General features: G+C 43.4%; 1 long non-coding RNA gene across 21 annotated transcripts in view; it reads right to left on the bottom strand.

Moving 5' to 3' along the window:
* Nucleotides 1-12,703, bottom strand: part of LOC103351789 (uncharacterized) — a 185,226-nt gene that overhangs the window by 128,701 nt on the left and 43,822 nt on the right. For 20 of the 21 annotated variants that reach the window (XR_011385624.2, XR_016228056.1, XR_016228054.1 and 17 more), the window contains 2 exons: nucleotides 9,019-9,061; nucleotides 309-511 (listed from right to left, as the gene is read on the bottom strand). This is a non-coding gene — a long non-coding RNA (uncharacterized LOC103351789). The remainder of the gene's footprint in view (nucleotides 1-308; nucleotides 512-9,018; nucleotides 9,062-12,703) is intronic. The other variant, XR_016228062.1, reaches the window with a different exon arrangement.

Below are 12,703 nucleotides of genomic sequence, written 5' to 3'. Positions count from 1 at the left end.
ACAGGGCAGTTGCAATTGGGAGAAATCAAGAGAAGCCAAGCCAGCTTGCATGCTAACAGCTTCCTCATGGTTGCAGGTCAAGTCTAGGAAAGTTGACTCCTGCAGGAGTAGCAGGATGACTTCACAGGTCCTTGCAGGTACACTAAGGGAGGAGTCTAGAGCCTTTAGGGGGAAACAGGAGACCAGAGGAACGGGAGCTAAGGAAAGGTTCTAAGTAACTGGGTAGAGCAGTAGCACTAACAGAGAAAAAGGCACAAACAACAAACCCACAATCCACTACCAGCTGCCAAAAACAGGGCTTCTCTCACCAACTGGCCAGGGTGCAGAACAGGTATCCGAGTTCAAAAGCAGCTTAAGTACTTCCAAGCCTCCTGAAGACAGCATTTTCTAGGCTTTGTTCGCTGGTATTTTCTTGGTCTGGGAGATCTTCATATGGCCTTCTGTTCGAAATGTATTGTGGTCAATTTCTATTCTCTTGGAGGTTCACAGTGTACTGGGCATGTTAAAGACCCTTGCAAATTCAGCAGAAAAAAAAAAAAAAACCTGTTTGCATTTGTTATATCTTTGCATTTCCCCAACTTACTTGACCCTGGAAACCTGTTTCATAAACTTCCTGTTACTGGCTCAGGGAATCTTAAGGCTCCAAGACTATGGAAAAAGTACCTTAACCACCAGCATTGAACAGTACAGTGGGCCCTTCTTCCAGGGAACTATATCCCAGAATCACTCTCTCTCACGCTCTCTCTCTTGCGCATGCGCACGCACGTGCGCGCTACTCTCAGCTCTCTGATCCTCCTGCTTGGCTTTCCACGTGCATGCATTCCAACCCAGCCAGTGGAAGTATGTTTAAGGCTGTTGTGTCATCTCATCTGGAGAGCTTCCCTCTACTCTGTTCATCCGAAGGCTACATCAGTCTCACGTAACCGCAGCTGGCTGCTACATCTGTAGTGTCAAGGTGAAGAACACGCACTGGGAACCCGATGGCCTACATTTGAATTCTGGCCCTGCCAATTACTAGCTGTATGATCGTTACCCAAGAACATTTCTGTGCCTCTGCTACCCTATGTGGCTGGCTCGTCGTGAGAATTAAATGACTGACTTTATACATGTGAGCACCTATTGTCTGAAACAAAGTGAACTCTGTATCAGTCTTCACTTTTAATGCCCTACATCGTTCAGTCATTATTTTGTCTACTCCTCCATTAAACTGTGTAATTGGAGAGAAAAGGCTGTATTTTTGATTTCCGTCACCTGTGTCTAGCACAGTTCCTGACAATTGCTGGCTATACCACATAAATTGGTGAGTAAATATAACCTTCTGTAATTTTAAAAAATATTTTAGGGACCAGCATTGTGGTCCAGTGGATTAAGTCACCACCTGTGAGACTGGCATCCCATATAAGCACAGGTTCAAATCCTGGTTGCTCTACTTCCAATCCAGCTCCCTGCTAATGCACCTGGGAAAGCAGCAGAGGAGGGTCCAAGCACTCCTGACACCCACGTAGGAGACCTGGATGAAATTCTAGGATCCTGGCTATGGCCTGGCTGAGCTTTGGCTATTGTGGCTATTTGGGGAGTGAACCAGCAGATGGAAGATCTCTCTCATTCTGTCTCTCCCTATCTTCTTGTAACTCTGACTTTCAAGTAAATGAAATGAGTAAATATTTTAAAAATTATTTTTATTACCATATCTCATTAGTATATTTGCCACAAATATACTAAAAAAGCTTCAATTATTTTTTAATCCAAATTCCCTCTATCCCTCATATGCCTCCCGGCCCCTCTAGTAATCACCATTCTGTATCCAATTTGTGTGTGTGTGTGTGTTTTTTTTACTTTTTAGCTCTCACATGTTAGGGAGAACATGTGGTATTTGACTTTCTGTGTCTGGTTTATTTCACTTAATACACACAATGGAATACTATTCAGTCATAAGAAGAATGAAATCCTGCCATTTGCAGCAAAATGGGTGAAACCGGAGAGGCTTTTGGAATTTTGAGCAAAAACAAATGGGGGCCAAAATGTGTTTTCTAGGAAAATTCTAGAAAATCAAGAAAAATCAGCTGTTGATTTAAAAAAGAACAACAAACAGCAATTTATCTGTGAAACCATAAGAGATAGCCAGTTCCATAGGCCATTGCCAGTTTCATCCTACCAAGTCCACCTCTATGAATCAGTGACAATGCCTTGTTTACTTCAAACATCATCTTTTAATGGAAAACTGACATTCCTTCCCTTCGCAAAAATTTTCAATGGCCTTACGAAGGGGAAAATAAGCCCTTACATTCGCAAGTCAAATGTCTTCATTTTCAGTGATAAAACCTGTCTGCCTAAGGCCTTCTGGGAGTGGCAGTGAAGGAGAAGCCTGGCTGTGGGATCTGTTTCCAGTGCTCTCAGCAGCTCCACTTTTTCATGTTCTGTTCTGGGGCAAGCATTTTTCAATTGGGTGGGAGTTGCGGAAAGCCGAGACTTTTATCTATCGTCTTGGTTTAGGGGAAAAAGAAGTGTTATGATTCCTGAGCGTGGGCTTTCTTAACAAAGTGATTGTCAGAAATGGCCCTGTTCGTGCCCTTGCCCTCTCCTGCTCCAGCCACGAGGAGAGGTATCATTTAATGATTGTCGCCTGTAAAGGAAATCTAACTCAAAAGCAGAAGACGGTAGTAGAAGAGGGAAGATCTCCAAAAGTCAGAGTCCCCATTACTGTGCTTCTAATTCGAGCCACACATACAGCTGCAGACCCGAAGGAATTTGCTCGTAACCATTTAAGCAAGATTCTTTTAAGTTAATCATATACCACAAACCTTTAAAACAGCCATTTTCAGTCTGCAAACCATTTCTACAGCTCTCCACTTGTCTGTTTTGCCTTGCGGTGACAGACTTATCTCACTCTGTCCTTGCCCTAAACTCAGATATGACAGTGCGGATGGACGAAGATGCAGAGAGAATTATCAAGTATCAAAGAAGAATGCACTACAGCCTGTGTTTTCCCCAGATTGAGTTTTCAGTTCACCTGGGAAGTGTTTTGTAGTCTGTGGCATGTTTCAAGTTTAAAACTATCACAGCCGCAAAACTAAAAAAAAAAAAAAATTTTATAGTGTATGTGTGTGTGTGTGTGTGTTGTTTTGTTTTTTTTTTAGGGTGGTGTTTTCTGGTGTTCTGTTTTCATTTTTGTGGGTTTGTTTTGTTTATGTGGAATGTAAGGAAGCGTGTTTAATGGCCTAACACAGCACCTTCAGAATGGCCAGCCATGTTCTTAGCCTTGAGATGGACTCGGCTGTTATCTCTAAACAAGTCATCCTAGTAATCTACCCCGCTGTTTTCCCAACTCTAGAAACTGAACATACTTGCATTCAGTCCCACGGATAAGGTGCGAGTGCTGTTTCAAGTTAGCCAATCTGCTGCCTCCCAGAGACTTTATACCAGGTAGAAAATGTTAGTATTCTGAATAGTTCCAGCTCTTTGGCCTGTGTGCGTTTCAAGCCGCTTCATCATCTATACAGAGCCTTTTCTTTAATCTTCCCCACGAGCATGTGCGCTGGTTCAAACGGTGATAATTACCATAAAACAATTGCGTTGTCCTTCTCCCAATAAACATCGCTGTTAATCAGGCAACTTGCAGCCCCCTCGTCTAAGGACCCTTATGCCAAACTGGCAGGGTAGAATGTGGCTGCAGATAAATTAGCCCACGTGTGATTGCATGTGAAAACACATTGATTTAGGATTTTTTTTTCTTCTCTCGTTCAACCTGACAACTTGTCTAAATAGGCTTCTGCCTCGACCTGACAGCTCGTGGACAAGCTGTGTACAACAGGCCATTAAAACTCAATGCTCTGAATATGGAGAGTATAAAACATAGACAAAGGGGTAAGATTGAAAGATAAAAGGATGAACAAAGGAAGTGAGGCATTGGGGGGGGGGCGGGATTTGCACAGTTACCATTTAATTGTGCTTTCAGAATTTGTCACAGGCTGGATTCTCTGAAGCAACACCCTGCGATGGAGTTTGGGGTGAAGGTTATTTAGGAGGGATCAACATCAATGCAAGGGAAGAGGTAGAAGTGGGATTGAGCCAAGGAACATGGAAAATCAGCTAAACCCTGCACCTGGGGGACTCTGGAGCAGTGGCTGTGTTGGGCTAAAATGGTTGGACCCTTGTCTCTCCACCATTTCATTAGCCATTGCAAAGGCAAGGGTGTACTTACAGGCCAAGCTGACTCCCAGTAGTTGAAGGAAACCCTGACAGCTGACAACTGGACTATACAGTCTTTCCCTGGAGGGTGATCTGGGCCAGGCATCTCTGCACCTATCGCAGAGATATTCACGATGACCTGTGTGATCATAACTCAGCTCTCTACATCTCGACATCATTTTCTACCTCAGATCAAGTTATCAATCTCCTTTGACCACAGTATAATAATAACTCCTTTTATTAAGCACTTATTAATCCCATGCTATGAGCTGGATCTCTTCTATCTCTTTTAATTCTCATAGCAACCCTAAAAGGTAAGTATTTTGTCAAGGTAGAGATCAAGGCCAGGAGATATGGCTTGTCAAAGGTCATGTGCCTGCTAAATGGTAGAGTTAGCATCTGAACTCATGGCTGTCTGATTCCATAGTTAACTCTGACACTAAACTCATTGGAACAGAGCTAAGTCTGTAGGTCCCTACGTAACTCCTTCCCTGATCTTCATCTGCAAATATTTAACAGAAAATACTTCCACTGGGACTCCCAGAGTTCATAAAAGAGCCCATTTCTTAGATTGGGAGAAACAGCCATGTGTTCCTGTGAACTCTTGCCTCTCTCTGGCTGCCAGACCCAACATTTCATTTAGCATATATGAGAGAACTTCAAAAAGTTGTGGAAAGATAGAATTAAAAGATCAGTTTATTTTGGTGCAAAAAAATTTGAAATCTATGCATAGTTTTCACATGATATGTATTTCCATTAACTTGTTCAAGATTCCTTGTACTAGCTTCTACTGTTTCTAGATTCCCAGGGAAGCTGACTCTATGAGAAAGATTAATATGCGGGAAATTTATTAGAGGATTCTCTTGGTATTAACGTCTAGGGAAAAAAGGAACAGGAAGCAGAGTGGGCACATGGAGAGGTTGGGCTGCAATGCAGTTCCGTAAAAGGCCTCAACTGACCTCATAGAGAGCCTAAAACTCAAACAGCTCCTCAGAATTGTGCTTAGCTGGAGCCTAGAGGCGGAGCTTTTCTGTAGTGTGCCAGTCATTGGGCGTGTGATGCCGGGAATGGAGCAGGACCTGGGATAAGTAGCTCTCTGCAACTGAGGCATATCAAAAAGCAAGAGTCAGCTGCCAGCCTTCAACAGTTGGAGGAGTAAGGGCTTCATCCTTTAAAGGGATCCAAGTGGCCAATCACAGCATTTACTATTACCATTTTCTTTCAAATACTCCAAGGGTTAAGTTTGATTAGCCCAATTTTACAGGATAGAAAGTTGATGGCAAGACAGTTTCATGACTTATCCAGAGACAGCTAGGTGGCATTTGAATTTTTTAAAGATTTATTTATTTACTCCAAAGGCAGTTACAAAGAGAGGGAGACAGAGACAGAGAGAAAGAGATAGAGACAGAGACAGAGACAGAGAGAAATCTTCCACCTGTTGGTTCACTCCCCAAATGGCTACAACAGCCAGGGCTGGGGCAAATAACAGCCAGGAGTCAGGAACTCCATCCAGGTACTCCACATGGGCTCAGGAGCCCAAGCACTTGGGCCATCCTGCATTGTTTTCCCAGGGACAACAATCCAGGAGCTGGATGGGAAGTGGAGCAGCCAACACTTAAATGACCTAATCTGTTGCACAACACTGACATGAGCATTTAATTTTTAATCCATTCATTTGATAAACATTGATCAAACACCTTCTCTGTGCCAGGCATTGTGCTAGGTCCTAAGAATTTAATGGTGAACAAAAGAAGTCTCCTGAACTCATCCAAAAAATATTGTAGACTTAAAAATACTATTTTAATGTAGATAGTGAATCAATTTTGTAAGTTCATCCATTTCTTCAGAATAGCTATCTAAAAATGTATGTGGTCTAGAAAAGGAATATTTAAAGCATTAATACATAGTGCCAATCTTCTTTCCAAGAGAGTTGAAAACTTATGATTGCGCATTCCTAAAATTTTGAGAATACGGAAAAGGAAAACAAACTCAGCCGTGAGGTGTCTAATGAGCATAATGGGAAAGTATTCAGTATAAATTGACCTTGACGCAGCTAGTTCTCATCTGGAATCTCAAAAGGCTCTGCAGATAATAACATCTAATTCTTCATTTCAATGATATCATCAACAGCAAAAACAAAACTGCCAAACACTAAACTTTTACCAAACACCCGTCTCCTCAGCTCTTTTCCTGTTTAAGAAATTGTTCTTTAAGACATTGAGTCAAGTACTTCTTCATGAAGAGTAAATGAATAGCATGGGTGAACCAGGTCTCCTATAGGAATTTTATTATCCAGTAATTTCATGCTTGACTATCTGTTAAACCCTGACACAGTCAAAATGCTGGCCAAGTTACCACTCACAGCTACAATGCTCTCTTGATAGCCCTGTCACAGTCACCTCAATCCTTAATGCAACCCCTCCCTGTTCTTTGGTACTGTGGCTTTGGTTTGAATTGGGAAAGAGGAAGGGAGAGGAAGTGGCTTCCGTTCTGGGGATTCAGTAGGCCCAATGTATAGCTTGCATTTGAATTTAAAAGTGTTTTGACTGTTCCCACAACCCCCAAGGGGAACCACTAGAACTTACCTCTCACTGCCCCCTGTAGTGTCCATCCAAGCAGGCAGGAGCTTGTTAGCCAGTTGAAAAGGCTGCTGGGAGCTCAAATTTCAAAAAGCTATCTTGGAGGGACCAGTGCCATGGCGCAGTAGGTTAATCCTCCGCCTGCAGCACTGGCATCCCATACGGGTGCCGGTTCTAGTCCTGGCTGCTCCTCTTCCAATCCAGCTCTCTGCTATGGCCTGGGAAAGCAATGGAAGATGGCCCAAATCCCTGGGCCCCTACACCCACGTGGGAGACCCAGAAGAAGCTCCTGGCTCCAATCTCCAGTTGTTGCAGCCATCTGGGGAGTGAACCAACAGAAGGAAGACCTTTCTCTCTGTCTCTCCCTCTCACTGTCTGTAACTCTGCCTCTCAAATAAATAAACAAGAGGCTTAAAGGCTATCTTGGGCTGGTGCTGGGTCTGGTGCTGTGGTGCAGCGGGTAAACACCCTGGCCTGAAGCGCCGGCATCCCATATGGGCATCGGTTCGAGTCCTGGCTGCTCCACTTCTGATCCAGCTCTCTGAGACCTGGAAGAAGCTCCAGGCTCCTGGCTTCAGACCAGCTCAGCTCTGGCCATTGCAGACATTTGGGGAGTGAACCAGTGGATGGAAAACCTCTCTGTCTTTCTGGCTCTACCTCTCTCTGTAACCCTGTCTTTCAAATAAATAAAATATTTTTTTTAAAAAAAAAGGCGCCCTGATTAATGAATGTTTGCATTGTTCAGAACTTAATGGCAGATTCAAGTCACAGTGGGTTTCTGATAGACAAAAATATGTCAGGAATTTGAAATTTCTAGAATAGTAGACATGATCGTGGATATAAAAAGGTGATCCACTACTCGGCAAGAAGAAAGCAAAGTGGTCTCTAGCAATGGACAAGCACATCTTTGTGTTGCAAGGATGGTGTTGACCTTACGTGAGAAGAAAGCGCCAGAGAGTTCTACAGCTGGTGGATAAATTTAGAACAGTCAGGACAGCAAGAAAAAGGATTGAAGCTGAGGCAAATATTTACTCAGAAAAGACCAACAAGTTGTGCAACTCTCACATCACCTGCGCTGTGCAAGACTTGCTCAGGAGAGACGTCAGGGATAAACCTTAAGATCGTAACGAGCAGGGCAGAAATGATCACACTGGCCCAGATCTCAGAACGAAGCACAAATATTGGTATTCTCCATTCCATGGACTGCTTTTAGATCAAGGCTAATAGCCTTGAGTTTTCAAGAGTGAGCCCTTAGGTGAAGCATTTGAACCATTTTCTGGGACTTCCCACCACTATGAGGAGGTCGGTTGTTTCACTAAAGAGTGATAAATGCAATAGTAATGATGACCAAAGTTCCCAGCAGAAGCAACTTCCATTGACCTGGCGACATGAACCATTGCCCGTCGTGTGCCTCCACCAGTTTTTCTTCACAAACTTCAATCATGTAAAGACTTAACAGCAGCTTGTGTTCAAATATCCTTTGTGCTTACAATGAGCCTTTAACATATTATTTAAGCCTCAAAACAACCCCATGAAGTATGTCTCGCATGCCCCGACTTCACTATTGAGGAAAGTAAGGCTTATCCAGATAAAGTGATCATCCAAAATGCTTACCTAGGTATCCATTTCTGGACACTTAGCCCCTCCATGGAGAACAAGTACAAGAATGGGGACATTTTTTAAAAATTATTGAAGACCTCAAAGAGCTTCCACAGCAGCAGGGACTTGAATGCAAGGATCCCAGAGAGGAGGAAAATACAATGAGGAGAATTTGGCATTCCACATCCCATCTTTCCCAAGAGAAATCTGCTGATTTGTAAAAGGTTTGGAGCCAAGAGCGTAATAAGGTAAGTATGAAGTGGCAACTAAGACACCAGGAAGCCACATGGAGTTTTTGGAGGACACACACTGTGGAGAGGCAAAACTGGGGGGGGGGGGGGTCCAGAGTTACACAGAAGGTCAGAACTGGACAGGACAAGCTTTCGGAGAGGAGGGAAAGGCATTGAAATGAGCTGTACACTCTGAGGCATCTAGCACAACACCCTTCCTTTTGGCATAAAGATACAACAGGATTGAACGTAAAGGGATGGAAAAAGTTGTGCTATGCAAACATTACCTAGAAAAAAGCTGATGCAGATATAATAGTAGTAAATAAAGGAGACTTTAAAGCAAGAAGCATTATAAGAGATAAAGAAGGAATTAGATATTAAAAAGGGGACACGGTGGACCAAGAAGGATAAAACCATCCTACCTGTTTGTAATAACATAGCCTCGAAATGTGCAGCAAACTTTGACTGAAATAAAGAGGAAACAGACACATTCGCAGTCAGTGGAGAATTTTAATGCAATTCCGTCACTCTTGAAAATCCAAAATCACCAGCAAGCCTTTGGACCACCCTTTGCCAAATTCAGATCTTTCTGGCAAGCAGGAAATTTATGTAAAAATAAAAAATTCAAACGAATGGGAAACATAGGGATCTGTGCTTCATTCTGAGATCTGGTTAGTTATTTCCCTCCACAACCATTATAGGGGGGAAAACAAGCAAAAGATCAGGAATGATATGGAAAAGCTGAGCGACACAAAGGCCAAAACTTGACATATCTGTGTGTGGGTGCTCTGATATAAATATGATGTAGCACCTGAATTCACTCAAGAGTCTGCTTCCCAAAGTGGCCCTTAATCTAATCATGTGTCTAGCGATGAGGCCTTTGGGGAGTGATCAGACTGGATTAAGTTGTTGGGGTGGAGTCCTCATGATGAATTCCTGTTGGCTTTAGAAGAGGTCACACAGACAGAGAACCAATGCAAGTGCTCCCTGGCTCTGGCTGCACAATATCTACACCACCCCAGGACTCTGCCAACAAGAAGGCCACCACCAGATGAGCCCCTAGACTTTGAACCTCTAGAATTATGAGCCAAAATGAACCTCTCTTCTTTGTTAAGTTGCCTGCCATGGGTATTTCATTTTAGTAGTGAAAAGCTTTCTAATATAGTATATATGAGTATGTGTGTGTGTGCGTTATGTATGAAACATTTGCCAAAGCACATCTGAACAAATATTGAGCTACTGAAATCACTTTGATTGTGTCCCTTGATCTCAGCTACACTAATCAGTTTAAAAACAGATACAACTGGGGCCGGCACTGAGGCGTAGCAAGTAAAGCCTGCTCCCCATATGGGCGCTGGTTCGGGTCCCAGCTGCTCCACTTCCACTCCAGCTCAGCTATGGCCTGGGAAAGCAGTAGAAGATGGCCCAAGTGCTTGGGCCGCTGCACCTGCGTGGGAGACCTGGAAGAAGCTCCTGGATCCTGGCTTCAGATCAGCACAGCTCCAGCTGTTGTGGCCATCTGGGGAGTGAACCAGCGAATGGAAGATCCCCTTCTCTCTCTCTCTCTCTCTCTCTCTCTCTCTCTGTCTTTCTGTAACTACCTTTCAAATAAATAAATAAATCTTTGAAAAAATAGATATAACTAGAAAATCATCAAATATTTGGAATTTAAATATATTACACTTCTAAATGACACCTAGGTCTAAAAATTAGAAAATATTTTGTACTGAGTAGTAATGAAAATACAATCCTGGCCGGCGCCGCGGCTCACTAGGCTAATCCTCTGCCTTGCGGCGCCAGCACACCGGGTTCTAGTCCCGGTCGGGGCGCCAGATTCTGTCCCGGTTGCCCCTCTTCCAGGCCAGCTCTCTGCCGTGGCCCAGGAAGGCAGTGGAGGATGGCCCAAGTACTTGGACCCTGCACCCCATGGGAGACCAGGAGAAGCACCTGGCTCCTGCCTTTGGATCAGCGCGGTGCGCCGGCCGCAGCACGCCGGCCGCGGCAGCCATTGGAGGGTGAACCAACGGCAAAGGAAGACCTTTCTCTCTGTCTCTCTCTCTCACTGTCCACTCTGCCTGTCAAAAAAAAAAAAAAAAGAAAGAAAAGAAAAGAAAATACAATCCTGTGCTGCATAGCATTGTCTTAGTCAATGCAATGGCAGGCCATATATATATATATATATATATATATATAAAACAGTGGTTCCACGGGATTAGAATGGAATAGAAAGCATTCATAGTAGTCCTACATCATACTGCAATACATTACTTACATGCTTCTGTGATGCTGGTGTAAACAAAGCTAGTGCACCACAATGCACAGAAAAGTATAGACATGCAATTATGCATAGTACGTAATACTGATCATGATAATCCGCAGCCGTGTTACTGTTTATATATTTACCATAAGTTAGAGTGTATTCATATTTATCAAAAAGTTTTTAATAAATTTCATATATCTCATGTGTACCATGTATCTTTTTTAAGATTTATTTATTTGAAAGGCAGAGTTACAGAGAGGGGGAGAGACAGAGAGAGAGAGAGAGAGAGGTCCTTCCATCTGTTGGTTCACTGTCCCAAATGACCGCAACGGCCAGGGCTGGACCAGGCTGAAGCCAGGACCAGGAGTTTTCTCCAGGTGTCTCACATGGCACAGGGTCCCAAGCACTTGGGCCATCCTCCGCTGCCTTCCCAGGAGCAATAACAGGGAGCTGGATGGGAGGTGGAGCAGCCAGGACACGAACTGGTACCCATATGGGATGCTGGTTCTGCAGGCGGTGGCTTAACCCATTGCACCACAGTACAGGCCCCTTACCATGTATCTTCACTGCATTAAGATACCATGCCCAGTGACTGATATTCACTACTAGGTTTGTGTAAGTGCACCCTAGGAAGTTTGCAAAATGACAGAATCACCTAATTAGACACTTTCCAAAACATATCCCTGTTGCTAAGTGATGCACAACTCCATAGCACAGTAAAGTTTGTGAGAAGCAGCTAAAGCCAAGTTAACAGTGAAATTTACATCCTCAAATTCATACATCAGAAATAAAGCTGAAAGTCTCATTTCATTAGTTCTTCCAAGCAATACAGAAAAATACAGCAAATCATATTCAAATAAAGTATAAGGAAGGAAATTAAAGACAATCAAAAGAATTTAAACGTGTAATAAAGAAACTCAGCACAGTCAAAACTTGGTTCCTAGAGATGACTTAATGGAATGGGAAAGGCTGATGGGAGTTTCACCTGTCTTGAGTCAGATAGCCATGGCTTAACCCCTTGACTAAGTAGTCCTCCGGTGTCCCCCATCACAGGAAGTCCTAAGTGGGTCTGTGGGAAGTATGACTCTACCATAGTTTGAAAAGCTTGCGGGAAGGCCAGTGAGACAGTGCCATGGAAGTTGACTAGAGGTGGGATTGGCTGTGCAACTCACTGCCCAGTTCTAACACCGGAGATGAGGAATCACTGGGTTCACTTTCTGGAGGCTTCCACAGTCAATCAAGGATGGAGTCTCACATTGCCAGGAGCTCTTTACCAAAAGTGAAAATTTTCACTGCCCTCCACCTTTGTTATCTCAGAGTAACTAGAGTGTCCTGTGGCTAAGGACTCAATCGTTATATGGCAACATACTGGCTTGTATTTTTATATGAGTTGCCATGTTTAAGTAGCTCTCTGCCATTTCTCCATCGTGGCTTACTCAGGAATACGGCATGTGCCTGAGGGCTGAGATATTTCACTAGCCTCCTTCCTGAGCTGGAAGAACTCCGTAGTCTTAGTTTCTGATGTCTGCAAAGCTTGAGTTGTACTAATGATTCCTCAGATTGCATCTTGCAAAGGAATCCAAGAGGCATTCACAGAGAGAAAGGGAACTATGATTTATTGAGTGCCTATGTGTGAAGTAATTACTTCACTTCATAATCACAGCCCTTCTGAGCAACTTTCATTTTGCAAATAAGAAAACTAAAGGACAAAGTATTTAAATAACCTCAGCATAGGTATAGAGCTTTAACTGGCAGTCTTGCTTTTCTTTTATGCCAAGGCTTACTTTCTTGAGGGAGGTGATCAAGCGAAATAATTAAGAGAATAGATTTTGCAGTCAGAGAGTCCT

This window comes from Oryctolagus cuniculus, chromosome X (genome assembly GCF_051225735.1).
Source record: "Oryctolagus cuniculus isolate XC-2025 breed Fujian yellow rabbit chromosome X, ASM5122573v1, whole genome shotgun sequence".
In the NCBI taxonomy this organism is placed as follows: Eukaryota; Metazoa; Chordata; class Mammalia; order Lagomorpha; family Leporidae; genus Oryctolagus; species Oryctolagus cuniculus.
Note: the sequence above shows the minus strand (reverse complement) of the source record. Positions and strands in the feature narration are given on the sequence as shown.